Source organism: Dama dama, chromosome 26 (assembly GCF_033118175.1).
Source record: "Dama dama isolate Ldn47 chromosome 26, ASM3311817v1, whole genome shotgun sequence".
Lineage (NCBI taxonomy): Eukaryota > Metazoa > Chordata > Mammalia > Artiodactyla > Cervidae > Dama > Dama dama.
Window position 1 is genome coordinate 44,077,830 of NC_083706.1, and position 16,359 is coordinate 44,094,188.

The following is a 16,359-nucleotide window of genomic DNA, read 5'->3' on the forward strand; positions in this document are numbered from 1 at the left end:
CTGCCCGGCCCCTCTGTCCCTGGGAATTTCCAGGCAAGAATACTGGAGTGGGGTGCTATTTTCTTTTCCAGGGGATCTTCCTAACACAGGGATCGTACCCTCGTCTCCTGAGTCTCCTGGATTGCAGGTGGATTCTTTACCCTCTGAGCCACCATGGAAGCCCTTCAAGTGGTATACTTTAAGGGATAATAGAGGGTGTGGATGTATGGGAGATGATGGCAAAGATTGCAGGGCTTTAGTTTCTTGGTTAAAATACCCATCATATTTATTTTAAAAACTTTTATAAACATTCATATTTATATGAGTTGATATGTGGATCATGTGTCTTTATACAACTAAGAAGAATCATGCTTGAATTAAAGAAGCAAATTTAAATTCTGAACAAATTTTGCCAAATTTTGATGAATTGCTATGTAGCTTGCTTTTTATTTTCAAACACAATTTAAATTTCTTCTTATTCATACTCCCACAACTTAATTTTCTTCTGAAACTACTCTTTCTCCTTGACTTAAAATCTGATTTTTTTCACTTGTTTCAGCATTTCATTTGTCTTACCTGTCAAAATTCTAAAACGAATGAATTAACCTTTTAGTTCTTTCTCTGCTCTCTCCCCACTACCAACCCAGTGTTTCCCATGATGTCTCCAAAAATAGGTTTTGAAGACAGTTATTTAGTTCAACACATTTGTAAGAAAGTCATTGAGATCTGTTTATGAGTTCAAATCAAATACTGAAATTTCTGTTCTGGCTAAATAAGTATTTGATGAGATGGGAGATAAGATATGCATTTATTATTATCCTGAAATAATTTAATGCTAAAATTTTTATTTTGCTATTAATTAGATTTAATTATGGTCATTTAATTTTTTTATTTGGGGAAATAAAATACAGAATTATTATATACCAGAGCCATAATGGAATTCATTCTGTATCTATTACCACACTCTCCAAGTTTCCACTTGAAAGGTTACTTAGAAGCCATGATAGATTGTTTTCTAATCCACCTATAATGGCAACCCACTCCATTACTCTTGTCTGGAAAATCCCATGGATGGAGGAGCCTGGTAGGCTACAGTCCATGGGGTCACAAAGAGTCAGACATGACTGAGCGACTTCACTTTCTTCCTTTCATAGTAAAATTAAAATTCAGTGAGTTTTTAAATTGTAAGTGACTCTTAAGGGGCTTCCCAGGTGGCTCAGTGGTAAAGGATCCACCTGCCAATGCAGGAGATGAAGGGACTCAGGTTCAATCCCTGGTCAGGAAGACCCCCTAGGGTAGGAAATGGCAACCCGCTCCAGTATTCTTGCCTGGAATATTGCATGGACAGAGGAGTCTGGTGGGCTATAATCCATGGGGTCACAAAGAGTTGGACACCGCTTAGTGACTGAGCATGGGTAAGTGATTATTATACTATTAGTTCAGCTCTAGAGAGATGTATTTTGGTTTGTTATTATGCATGACTTCTGTTGGGATAATTATATTTGGGACTAAGGTCTTCACTGAACTTGTTTGCTGTTGTATACTAAGTGCCTATAGCTATGTCTGCCCCTGATTCATCACTCAATACCTTTGTGGGGGGGAAAAAGGAAAGTCAGAAGGTATTTCCTTTTATGCGAGTTTTTCTCAGAATATGGTAAGCTCTTGCCAACATAGTATTGTGCATTCATAGAGTGATTTTAAGTTTATCAATGTATTTCCAAGGGCACTTTTAAAATATAAGTTTTACAATAACTTTTTTCTTTTACAAAATAGAATACTGATTTATTAATTTACTTGTAAAATGTAACTGTAGCACTGCCTGGAATACTTAGCCTCTGTCAGTGCATTCTCTTCCCTATAGGAAAGTTTACATGGGAACGGAGATTGTAATCAGAAGGTGATTAGAGAAACCTGGGAAGGGCATCAGGTGTGTGAACTGAATGGTTTTCATTCCAGTTGTCAACCAGCTGGGATAGGAATGCATTCATCTCTACTGAAAGGCGGCTTCTCTGGTAACTCAGCAGGTAAAGAATCTGCCTGCAAAGTAGACCTGGGTTGATCCCTGGGTTGGGAAGATCCCCTGGAGAAGGGAAAGGCTACCCACTCCAGTATTCTGGACTTGAGAATTCCATGGACTGTATAGTCCATGCAAAGATTCAAACACGACTGAGCGACTTTCACTCTCCGCTGAAGGGACAGTGCTACTGTGTGAAACCTCAGCCTCAGTTCACAGGCACGCTTTCTCCTGGTTTGTGCCTCTATCATGAGTGTGCTCAGTATCAGTTCAGTTCAGTTGCTCAGTCGTGTCCAACTCTTTGCGGCCCCATGAACCGCAGCACGCCAGGCCTCCCTGTCCATCACCAATTCCCGGAGTTTACCCAAACCCATGTCCATTGTGTCAGTGATTCCATCCAATCATCTCATTCTCTGTCCCGTCCCCTTCTCTTCCTGTCCTCAATCTTTCCCAGCATCAGGGTCTTTTCCAATGAGTCAGCTCTTCACATCAGGTGGCCAAAGTATTGGAGGTTCAGCTTCACCATCAGTCCTTCCAATGAACACCCAGGACTGATCTCCTTTACGTGGACTGTTGGATCTCCTTACAGTCCAAGAGACTCTCAAAGAGTCTTCTCCAACACCTCACTTCAAAAGCATCAATTCTTCAGTGTTCAGCTTTCTTTATAGTCCAACTCTCACATCCATACATGACCACTGGAAAAACCATAGCCTTGACTAGACAGACGTTTGTTGGCAAAGTAATGTCTCTGCTTTTTAATATGCTGTCTAGGTTGGTCATAAGTTTCCTTCCAAGGAGTAAGCGTCTTTTAATTTCATGGCTGCAATCACCATCTGCAGTGATTTTGAAGCCCAAAAAATAAAGTCAGCCACTGTTTCTCCATTTATCTTCCATGAAGTGATGGGACTGGATGCCATGATCTTAGTTTTCTGAATGTTGAGCTTTAAGCCAACTTTTTCACTCTCCTCTTTCACTTTCATCAAGAGGCTCTTTAGTTCTTCTTCACTTTCTGCCATAAGGGTGGTGTCATCTGCATATCTGAGGTTATTGATATTTCTCCTGACAATCTTGATTCCAGTTTGTGCTTCATCCAGCCCAGCATTTCTCACGATGTACTCTGCATATAAGTTAAATAAGTAGGGTGACAATATACAGCCTTGACGTACTCCTTTCCCGATTTGGAACCAGTCTGTTGTTCCACATCCAGTTCTAACTGTTGCTTCCTGACCTGCATACAGGTTTCTCAAGAGGCAGGTCAGGTATTCTGGTATTCCCATCTCCTTCAGAATTTTCCACAGTTTATTGTGATCCACACAGTCAAAGACTTTGGCATAGTCAATAAAGCAGAAATGGACAGTCTTATCCTACTCTTAGTGACCTCATGGGTTGCAGCCTGCCAGGTTCCTCTGTCCATGGGATTTTTCAAGCAAGGATACTGGAGAGGGTTGCCATTTCCTTCTCCAGGGGATCTTCCTGACCAAGGATCGAACCTGAGTCTCCTGCTTGGCAGGCAGATTCTTTACCACTGAGCCACCTGGGTTGCCTTTATTACTGTAACTCAAAATTATGCAAAGGCTTACAGCTCCTTCTAAGACCACTTGCATTGTACCTAAGAATATCTACATTTAAAATATTTTAATACATATTTCAACAAGGACTTATATGCCTGGCACTGTGCTGGGCACTTCACATGAATTTTCTCAAAATAAAATATGTGCTGTACAATGTACCTTACAAGTAATAATTAATCCTATATTTATTTAAAGGTGAAGATTTTCAAGATTTTTTATTAAGTGAAAATTTTAATTCCATAATAAAGTTCTTTTTTTAAGTTTTTTCCCTTTATTGAGATATAGCTGCCATATAATATTATAAAAGTTTAAGACATACAAAGTTAAGATCTGATACAATCTATACTGCAAAATGATTACAACAATAAGGTTAGTTAACAGCTCCATCACTTCATATAATTACCTTTTTTAGACCTACTCTCAACAACTTTGAAGTGTAGAATACAGTATTGTTAACTATAGTCACTTCGTTGTACATTATATCCCCAGAACTTATTCATCTTATACCTGGAAGTTTATATCCTTAATTAACATTTCCCCATTGCTCCCGGGCACACAAGGAAGCCCCCAGCCCCTGGCAACCACCATTCTACCGTCTGCTTCTTTGAGTTTAGCATTTTTCAGATTCCACACCTAAGTGAGGTCATGCAGTGTTTGTTTTCCTCTGTCTGACTTGGTTCACTTAGCATAATGTTCTCAACATCAACCCATGGTGCTACGAATGGCAGGGTTTTCTTTTTATGGCTGAGCAATATTCCATTGCATCTATATCACATTTTCTTTATCTATTCATCCATCCATGGACACTAAGGTTGTTTCCATGTCTTGGCTATTATAAATAATGCTGCAGTGAGTGTGGCAGTACAGACATTTCTTTAAGACAGTGATTTTATTTTTTTCACATATATGTCCAGTGTGAGATTGCTATATCATACTGTATTGTTAACTATAACAATAGTTCTATTTTCAATTTATTGAGTGTTCTCTGTACAGTTTTCCACTGTGGCCACACCAGTTTGTATTTCCACCAACAGTGCACAAGGGCTATCTTTTCTCACATCCTCACCAATATTTATCTCATCTTTTTTTGATAATGACTATTACAAACCGGCATAAGATGATATCTCATTGTGTTTCCAGGAGTCTCTGGACCAACTGTGAGTCTACTTGACTTCCCATGGAGTTTTGGACTATGTGCCTACTCCCAGCAGCTCCCAAATGTATTTCCCTGGTGTGCCAACTTTTGACATCCTTCTGGGCTCTTTTGGAAACCAAGTTTTAACCGGTACATCTTGGATACAGATGTACTATTCTGCATCCAAGTTCCTAAAATGTCCTGGGTTAGACACGCCTCATGGAGAAGTTCAGCACGACCACCATGCATGCATGTTTGCTGTGTTGCTGCAGCTGGGTCTGTCTCTCTGCGACCCTATGAACTGCATCCTGCAAGACTGCTCTGTCCATGGGCTTCTCCAGGCAGCAATGATAGCTTACAGTGAAATGGTGTTGGATTTGTGATCTCTGAAGAGAATTTAGCTTCAGGATCAGAGACGAGGCTTCAGGCACTCAGAGCTTCATGTGGCAAAAGTTTGAAAGTTAAAGTGAAAGGCTCTCATTTATGTCCGACTCTTTGCGACCCCATGGACTGCACAGGCCATGGAATTCTCCAGGCCAGAATACTGGATTGGGTAGCCTTTCCCTTCTCCAGGGGATCTTCCCAACCCAGGGATCGAACCCAGGTCTCCCACACGGCAGGTGGATTCTTTACCAGCTGAGCCACCAGGGAAGCCCATACAGTGAAAAAGGGATGGAGAAAGATTCTGACATAGACATCAGAAGGGAACAGAAGAGTGTCCCACTTGCTAGTCTTACCAAAGCCCTATGTACTTTTTCAGTTGGTTACTAACAGTAGAAAGGTCTTATCAGAACCACTCCCAAAACATAAAACAACAAGATTAGTCAAAACGTTCCCATTAAGAAGGAGAAACCTGACCTGGAGCAAGATACATTGTTGTTATATAATCACTAGTACAGAACTTAAGGAAAAGCATACTCTTGAGCAAGATGTGTTGTTTTGTTGTGTAATCATTAGCTCTGGGCTTAAAGAAAGTTAGCCTTAGAAAAAAGGGATTGCTGTCATAACAACTCAGAGCTTAAGAAGAAAAAAAAAGTCTTATGTGACTAAGATGAAGGGATGTAGAAAAAAAAGTTTCTTTCTCCTCCTTGAGGGCCCTGGACTCCGTATCAACCTACCTAAGAATTAACTCTCTCAGGAATACTGGAGAGGGTTGCCATGCCCTTCTCCAGGGGGGTCTTCCTGACCCAGGGGTTGAACCCTCATCTCCTGTGCTTCCTGCATTGCAGGCATATTCTTTACCGCTAAGCCACTAGAGAAATCCACAGCCACAGATACTGCCTTGGTAAAGAGGAAATGGTACCTTCAGGAAAGGATGAAACCTGACCTGCTAGGCTTTTTTCAAATCACAGGTGTATGTGGCTTCCTCCATGCTGAGCCCCTTGCCTGAGAACCTTGTGGAACTGGTAGCAGCATGCCCGCTTCCTCCTCCTGTGGATAACTGGGGAGTCCCTTGGGACCAACTGTCTGAGTTGGACAGGGAGTTGGTGTTCTTCATTGATAGCAGAGCCACCATCATAAGGAATGCAGTTGCCTGGAGAGCATGGCATTTTACCCAGCCTCAGTTACCTCTCTATTGAGAAGGGCACTCCTGGCTCAGCCCAGTTGGCAGAACTCATCATTGTTCACCTATCCCCTAGTTCAGTTTATTTCAGTCTCTCAGTCGTGTCCGACTCTTTGCAACCCCATGAATCGCAGCACGCCAGGCCTCCCTGTCTATCACCAACTCCTGGAGTTTACTCAAACTCATGTCCATTGAGTCAGTGATGCCATCCAACCATCTCATCCTCTGTTGTCCCCGTCTCCTCCTGCCCTCAATCTTTCCCAGCATCAGGGTCTTTTAGAGTGAGTCAGATCTTCGTATCAGGTGGCCAAAGGATTGGAGTTTCAGCTTCAGCATCAGTCCTTCCAATGAACATCCAGGACTGATCTCCTTTAGGATGGACTGGTTGGATCTCTTTGCAGTCCAAGGGACTCTCAAGAGTCTTCTCCAACACCACAGTTCAAAAGCATCAATTCTTCAGTGCTCAGCTTTCTTTACAGTCCAACTCTCATATCCATACATGACCACTGGAAAAACCATAGCCTTGACTAGATGGACCTTTGTTGGCAAGGTAATGTCTCTGCTTTTTAATATGCTATCTAGGTTGGTCATAACTTTCCTTCCAAGGAGTAAGCGTCTTTTAATTTCATGGCTGCAGTCACCATCTGCAGAGATTTTGGAACCTATCCCTTAAGGAGGCCTTAAAAAGGGGTCTTTCATAGACCCACATTTTCACAGGCTCCTGGGCCTTTGCTAACATTCTTGTGGTTCAGTCTGGCCCTTGCATCCATTTTTGGAAATGGATAATTAAAACACAGACCAGTTACAGATGCAGATAATATATACCTAGCCTGTCCATCACTCTACCCTTCAGGATATTTTTCAAAATGCTATGCTGAAACTTTCATTCCACTAACAATTCATCTAGCTGCATGACACAACAATAAAATCTGTCAATAGCTGAAAAAGAACTCCAAAGTCTTCTTTATTTGAATTCCAGTTAAAATATGTAATTGGAACTCAATGATCTGATACTACAATGCAGCCACATGGGAGATGACAAAATCCAGATATGTGACACCAAATGCTATCTTAGGAGTAAATAAGGGTATCTTCAAGATTGTGGCGGAAATTGTGAAGAATAAGTACAACCTCATTAATGACTATTTTGGTATCTTTGGCAGCTGCTCTTTAGAACTGAAGGCTTCTTGTTGCCAAAAGAATGGGCACTGGAGTGGAGATAAACACTCCACATTCTATGGATATTTCTTTTTCCCAGAACACAGAATTAGGAAAAGAATGACCCAGAAAATCATGGAATTCATTTTTATTGTCTAATGTTAATAAAAAGTATTATCATAATTATTATATGTGTTACAACAGAAAATTTAGAAGAAAATAAAAATTTTTAATTAACCATGATCCCACCAACAACTGACCACCACACTTCCTGTATTTTCTGCTTCTCCTCTATGCATAATTCAAATCATTAAAAAAAAAAAAATACCTGCTTGCACAAGTAATTAAAAGACACTTGCTCCTTGGAAGAAAAGCTATGACAAACCTAGATAGCATATGAAAAAACAGAGACATCACTTTGCAGACAAAGGTCCATATAGTCAAAGCTCTGGTTTTTCCAGTAGTCATATACAGATGTCAGTTGGACCATAAAGAATGCTTATTGCCAAAGAATTGATGTTTTAGAATTACAGTGCTTGACAGTCCCTTGGACAGCAAGGAGATCAAACCAGTCAATCCTAATGGAAATAAACTCTAAATAATCATTGGAAGGACTGATGCTGAAGCTCCAGTCCTTTGGCCACCTGATGCAAAGAGTGGATTTGTTGGAAAAGACCCTAGTGGTGGGAAAGATCAAGGACAGGTGGAGAAGCAGGCAACAGAGGATGAGATGGTTAGATGGTATCACCGACTCAATGGACATGAATCTGAGCAAACTCTGGGAGATAGTGAAGGGTGGGGAAGGCTGGCATGCTGCAGTCCATGGGATTGCAAAGAGTTGAACATGACTGAGTGACTGACCAACAAAGATTTATATGGGGGCTTTCCTGGTATGGTGAGGAGTTTGTCTGCAATGCAGGAGACCTGGATTTCATCCCTAGGTCAGGAAGATCCCCTGGAGAAGAGAATGGCTACCCACTTCAGTATTCTTGCCTAGAGAATTCCATGGACAAAGGACCCTGTGGAGCTACAGTCCATGGGGTTGCCAAGATTCAGACATGACTAAGTGACTAATTTTGGCTTCCCTGGTGGCTCAGATGGTAAAGAATCTGCCTGCAATTCAGGAAACCCAGGTTCGATCCCTGGGTGGGGAAGATCCCCTGGAGAAAGGAGTGGCTACCCACTCCAGTATTCTCGCTTGGAGAATTCCATGGACAAAGGAACCTGGTGGGCTACAGTTCATAGGGTCGCAGATAGTTGGACACAACTAAGTGATGGTGTGGAGCAAAGTGAATATGATCATGTCCTTTGCCCTTTAAAAGAGTGTATTTAAACACCAAAAGAAAGCCTTGAAATAAGTGTTATTTGGGTTAATATAGGTGGAGGTGAAATAGAAGCCAAATCTATTTCCTTTAATGTTCCTTTAAAATAAAAACTCGTCTTGACAGTAAGAATCCCATGACAAAAGGCAGACTTAAGGGCTGGGTTGTATAGAATGCCTTTGTTTGGGCACCACATTTGACTTGCTCCAGAAAGTTGTAGAAAGGTAGTGGAAATTTGGGATTCCAGGACAGTAGTCTGAAGTCCCTCTGTGACCTCAGAGTAGTCACCTTTTCTTGGTATTTTAGGCGAATCTCTAGTTGGAGTGCAAGTGATGTAGTAAGTCCTAATATTTGCTAACCTCTTTCTTTCTCTACCTTACCAAATATTAAATGATTATTTTCTATCTATGCTTCCCTATATAAGAAATATAGATTCTGCAATATTAAGCTAGTAAACAAATTTACACAGAAAACATAACAAGCACAGTAATTTCAGTAAATGTACTGGCTAGTATTATTCATAAAAAATTTGATGCTAAAATAATATTCTTTCTTATTTTAAAGCAATGAACCATAGATAGGGAATGTATAAAATGTATAAAAATAGATGATCTGAATTTTATTGAGATGCATTCTAAGATTCTTGATGATTTGAAGCTACGTTTTTTTCAATCAGCAAAATGGATTGATCCTGTGCTTTAGAAAGAATTTTAATGGCAACAATTGAAATAAATAGATTCAATCATTCAATCAATGATTAAACATCTCTTATTTCCTGCAACTAAGAATAATGATGAAGAGATGGACAGTCCTCACTTTCACATGGCTCATAGTCTAGATAGTGAATGCTGTCTGGAAATGGTATATAAATAGGGAGAGACTTACATAGGCTCACAAGATAGCTGGATTCCTGTGGTTTCTTCAGACAAATTTTAATAGATTAAGATTCACATTGTTTTTACACTATTAATTTATTAGTTTATAAACTAAATGATTCTGTGTCCAAATTTGAAATGAGTCCTTTTCTATGAAAGACAACATTTTTAAAAAAACATATTTTGGTTGCTATGGTCAAATCGTACGGATGAAGAAAACTGAAAAACCTACCAAATCTAGCTCTCTGACTTATTTACTACCACCCACTAGCTTCTCTCTGGACTCTAATACAATCCAGACTCTTAACTGGAGCCACAAATCTTGCAGGCATTCAGCCTGAGCACCTTGTGTTCCCATCCTCTCCTCGTCCTGTTCTCCGCGCACTTGAATTCAGACTCAATTGAGGGCCTCTGGGTAAATTTTCCATTTACCCTGTCTCTTATGCTTTTCTCTTATATTTTGTATAGATGTTTCCTTCTCATCACACAAGTTACAGTATCAATGTAGCCATCTCCAAAGAGGCTTCTCTTATTTCCAATTAAAAGGATAAATTCCCAGCTTGGCCATTCTCTTTCCCATTGACTTATTTTAGCATCCTCATAGTACTACTTAGTATTTGAAATTTCTATCTTTTTAGTTTATTTATGCACTATTTATTACCCCTAATATAATGTAAGATCTAAGAGATCAGGAATCTTGTCTATTTTGTACATGAATATTAATATATTTAATATTTAATGAATACTTGTTGAATGAAAGAATGAATGAACACAATTCCATCTTCCATGTTTTAAAATATCTCCAAAGAGGGATCATTGGGATCACATCTTAACTATCTAATTTTGAACTAACTGTAAAGGGTTTCTTTCCCTTATTATTTATTCAAAAATACTTATTTTTTAGCTAGCACAGCTTTTTCTTCTTCTGTTCTTCTTAGAAAAGATATTATGTATTTGAATTTTTTCCCCAGACAAGTGATTTTAGTTCCTTTAGGCTTCTGTCTTGGATCTTACGGATTAATATTCTAACAACGTAGAAGTCTGGTTCTCTCCTGAAACCTATTTGAGTTTTTTACATTGCTCTAAGTTTTGAAGCTTGTAAAAGTAGCTATTATATGAATAATGTTCTGATCAGTGTTGAATGCCTATGAATCATCACTTAATACACAAAAGGGGTAAATTAATGTCTAACAGCAATTTGTTTCCTTTAACTTTTCCTAATGAAAATTAAAATCTCATTACTACACTACACATGCATGTAGGAATATTAAATTAAAGTTATAGTCCTTGCAGTAATAATTTCCTATTTTCATCATTTTTGAAAAGAAATAAAGATGGTGTAATGGTTCCAGACTTTTAAAATGTAGCTAAATAACCTTTAAAAATGTGAGTAATCATAAACAAATGTTTTATTCAGATCCTAATTGGTAATTAATCCCTTTTTGTCCTTCCTTCTTTGTCATGAGTTTCAACAGTATTATGCTCCATTTGTTGAGCGGCCTCTGACATCTGGGCTGCACAAATCCAATCAGTGGCATTTCACATTACAGAGTTACTCATGATGTGCCAGTGTCCACATCACCTTCGAAGCACAGTCTCTTAAAGAACACAAAAAAGATCAGGTCTCACTTAACACATAAGGTTAGAAAGTTATTTGTTCTACATATAGATAGAATATGGGCTTCCCTGGTGGCTCAGATGGTAAAAAATTCTGTCTGCAATGTGGGACACCAAGGTTTGATCCCTGGGTAGGGAAGATCCCCCTGGAGAAGAGAATGACTACCTACTCCAGTATTCTTGCCTGGAGAATCCCATGGACAGAGGAGCCTGGCGGGCTATAGTCCATGGGGTCACAAAGAGACTCGTCATGTAGTAAAAGATTTCTGATGTTAGCCATATTCCTTCTGATCTTAAATAGACTACTTAGGGGGGAAAAAATGAATGTTTTTCAAGAATGTACCTCATTCATTCTGCTATTTGACAAAAAATGAAAATCTGTCTTGCTTTTAATATTTTTATTAAAGTCTTTAATACATGACACTTTTTCAGTGACCAGCATCTAAAGATTTATGAATATAAAATATATAAGGCATCTGGCCTTTTGCCATGAGGGAAAAAAAAAATCTTTCAAGTATGACAAAAAATGAGTCACTGAGGTATCTTGATATCTAAATAGTATTTAATGACATTACACTGGTTTCACTGATTTTTTCCTTTTGTTGGCATGGAGAGTGTGTGTACTCAGGATCTCTGAGTAGAATCAGATGAGAAAAGAGATTGGTCTCCAAACCTAATCTCCCTGGTTCTATTTATTTGAACTACCCCTGCCAGATTTACCTTTTTTGTACATAGTGATCAACATCCATCTGTCTCTCAAACCCTCTGTGGCTACCTAAATCATTTGGTTGGTTTCCAGATTCTTTAATAATTTGGCTTTATCTTATTCAACTTAATTTTCAAGTAAACTCCCAAGACATTGCTCCAGTGGTGTGCTTCATCCTAAAATCGTCATTCCTATGAACACAGCTTCCTGCTTCTCGCTTTTGTTTTCATTCATACCCTACCCTCTCTTGCCTAGACAATGTGGCTTTTCCTCATCCATCCCGGTGCTCTTCCTTCAAATTCCAGGCCAAATCACAACTTTTCCCATGAAATCTTCCCTAATCTCCATCCTTCTCCCTCCTAACAACCCAATACCATCTACCCAGGTCAAGTCCCCTCTGGTCTTCCTTTGCTTGAAATCTTAGAATAGTTCAAAATTCAGCATTTAAATTCATGCACATTCTTTCTTATGTCATACATATTACTCATATCACTCAGATTTGGCCATAAGATCATTAAAAATCAAAACACCATGTCTTAAACTTTTTTTCTCCCCCAAAATACATAACGCAGTATAGCTGTTGTCCTGGAGTGTGCAGAGGAGGGGTTCCAAGCATGTCTCAAGGCCATTAGCATTACACATAGCGGTTGTTCAGTCACTAAGTCAGGTCCAACTCTTTGCGACCACATGGACTGCAGCATGCCAGGCTTCCCTATCCTTCACTATCTGAGGTTTGCTCAAACTCATGTCCAATGAGTCAATGATGCCATCCAACCATCTCATCCTCTGTTGCTCCCTTCTCCTCCTGCCCTCAATCTTTTACGGTGTCAGGGTCTTTCCCAATGAATTGGCTCTTAGAATTGGTGGTAAATAAAGGCATCTATTGATTGATTGATTTGTTACAGCTAAATTTAAAATGTTTATGTTTTAAGTGATGAAAAGAAGTGACAAATGGACAGAAAGGAAGCAGTATTTTGAATAAGACATGGCAAAATACAGAAGCCAAAAACAGCAAGTTTTGGAGCTTAGTAATTTTTGGAAGTATTTGCAAGGCTAATGCATTCTATTTTCTGCTTAGAAACATTCAGTGATTGATATAAATCAGCCCTATAAGCCAGTTGTTAACCTGCAAACAAATGGTGCAGTTTACCTGGCCATCACAAATGAGATCTCACCAAAGATATTTTGTTTTTCTCTAAATATACTGCAGAGTGGCTGGCACATCGTAATTGTCCAATAAATACTTGCTGACTAAATTAATCAATGAATGAATTTCTAAATAATTAAGCTACGAGTATTGACACTGATTTTGTGCTATTTAAGCTTAATTAATACTTTTCAATCACGACCAAATGGAAACCCTCTTGACCCTCTCCTGAACTGTAGTAGGTGTCTATCTTGGACTGTTAGGACTGCTGTACCCAAGATACCATGGACTAAGTGGTTCATAAACAACAGAAATTGATTTCTCACAGTTCTGGAGGTTGGAAAGTCCAAGATCAAGGCACTGGCAGAATCAGTATCTGGTGAAGACCCCCTTTCTGGTTCATAGATGGTCTTCTTGTTGTGTTCTCCCCTGGTAGGAGGGGTAAAGGAGTTCTCTGTTGTTCCTAATGAGAGCACTAATCTCATTCATGAGGGGTCCACCCTCACAACCTAATTATCTCCCAAAGACCTTATATCAAAATACTAATATCAACCTTGGGGATTAGGTTAGAAGCCAGTATATGAATTTGGGGTGAGGAGGACACAGGTTTGATCATAGCTCAGTCAGTAAAGAATCTGCCTGCAGTGCAGAAGACCTCGGTTTGATTCCTGGGTTGGGAAGATCCCCTGGAGAAGGAAAACCTGCTCCAGTATTCTCACCTGGAGAATCCCATGGACACAAGAGCCTGGCAGGATACAGTCCATCAGGTCGCAAGAGTCGGGCATGACAGCAACTAAATCACCACCAAATATTCAGCCTATAGTAGTCTCCCTGATATATTTACTCATGGTCGGATTTGGCCGAGGATTTTGTTGCTGTTTAGTCACTCAGTCACGTCTGACTCTTTGCAACTGCATGGACTTTAGCCTACCAGGATCCTTTGTCCATAGAATTTTCCAGGCAAGAATACTGGAGTGGGTTGCCACTTCAGTTATGTCTGACTCTGTGACACCATGGACTGTAGCCTGCTGGGCTCCTCGGTCCATGGGATTCTCCAGGCAAGATCACTGGAGTGAGTTCCCATGCCCCCCTTCAGGGGATCTTCCCAACCCAGGGATCAAACCCATGTCTCTAATGTCTCCTGCATTGGTAGGTGGGTTCTTTACTACGAGTGCCACCTGGGAAGCCCATTCCCTAATTAGTTATCTGTTTTCTCCTCTAGAATCAGTGATATAAGTGCTGTGAGCTCAAGGACGGTAACTGCCTTCTTCACAGGTGAATCCCCTGTGCCTAACAGAATCTGCCACCCTGTATACAACAAACATTTGAAGGAAGAAATGACTAACTTTCAACATCACTGAGGCTGCATTTTTCCAACTCCACTCTGTCTACATTTTCCACAGCCCTCTGCATTTTAAAGTCAGATATTATGTGAGGGTTAATTTGCATCAGTTGATAATTATCCCGATAACCATCTAACCCATACTCTCTAATGTTCATAAATAAAAGAATGTCTCATGATCTTTATTTTTAAACTCATTTTATACCATAAAATACTCTTAAACAAAAATATATGTATAAATACATATATGTATAAATTACATATAAATATATGTAATTTAAAAATAAATGTATACTCAAATTCAGAAAAGAAAGAACATATTTTGGCAGACTGATATTCCCACTAGTTTTGCATAATGGTTGCAGGTAACATTTAGTCTATTTACCTAGTTATTATTTTCCAGTTCTGATTTTTGTTATTAATTATATGATCCTGGCACATTAAAAATAACAAATAAAATAACAATGTATTTTGCTGTTACATTATAATCTAAAAAGAAAAATCAGGCTAATTAAGAGTATTCTAGGATTTTAAAATAATTCCATTTCTCTTACTCTGATGATAGCTAAGAAATGAATTACTCATAGTTGCACTACCTCATAATTATATACACAGATTTTATTCATGCTTGCATTATTCAATCTGCCTGAGGAAATCTGTCACTTTTAATAAAATGCTCAATATTTCAACATCATCAATTATTTCCACCTAGTAGTGTTTTGCCCCGTAAAAACAATTAAGTCAATAGTGTCACAACGAAAGATTATACTAAACACATTTTGAATGAATTTAAATAACTTAAAAATATAAGCTAAACACTTAAAAATATAAGATGAACTTGGTATAGAATGCAAACCACAGAAAAAAGGAAAAATAGACATAAATTCTCCTACATTGACACAGTGCTTATATGTAAATACGCAAAAGAGAATCATTTATATGAAAGGCAGTTGTGCTGTGCTGTGCTTAGTCGTTCAGTCGTGTCTGACTCTTTGTGACCCTGTGGACTGTAGCCCACCAGGCTCCTCTGTCCAGGGAGATTCTCCAGGCAAGAATACTGGAGTGGGTTGCCATGCCTCCTCCAGGGATGAAAGCCAGTTACATGATGCTAAATTTAAAAGTATCATTTTATTCATCTGACATATCTGTTTTTCTTATAGTTTTATTAAAAAGTTATTGTAAAACTTCTAAGTATTTTGAAAAAACAAGAAAAATAGCTCTGTCCACACCCTGTATTTGATGAAAGGTACATTAGACCAAATATAATTGTCATTTGAGAATAGCTGTATTGTCATTTTCTTCCTATGACTCATGTCTGTGTCATTTATAGTCTTACTTGTTGTTTTTTTTTCTTTTTTTTTTTTCTTCTCTTTTATCATCTAAGATGGCAGTCCTAGCTCCAGGACTAAAGAGGGAAAAAAACCAATAGTCCCTATAAAGGTCAGTCTTAGTCATAAAGGAGATGCACATCTGTGGGGTATAATTTCAAAGACATCAAGTAAGTCTCCTGTTCCCAAAATGTTTTCTAGTCAATTCCAAAATTTATTCTGTAAGAGGAACTTTTCACTTTGATTAGGGATAAAAACTAAAAATATGAGTTCTTCAAAGATGTGACACTTTGACCTAAAAGTATAGTGAGGTTCGTTATCAAACAAAGCCCTTCTAGATAGAAGAGTTTTGTAGACAGAAGGCAGAGAAGAGAAAGTAGGATACAAAGACCCTGGTTACCCAGTGTGGGTGGAGTTGGTGTTGCCAACATCCATTGCATCATGGAAAAAGCAAGGGAATTCCAGAAAAACATCTGCTTCATTGACTATGCTAAAGCCTTTGACCGTGTGGATCACAATAAACTGTGGAATATTCTGAAAGAGATGGGAATACCCAACCACTTTACCTGCCTCCTGAGAAACCTGGATGCAGATTAAGAAG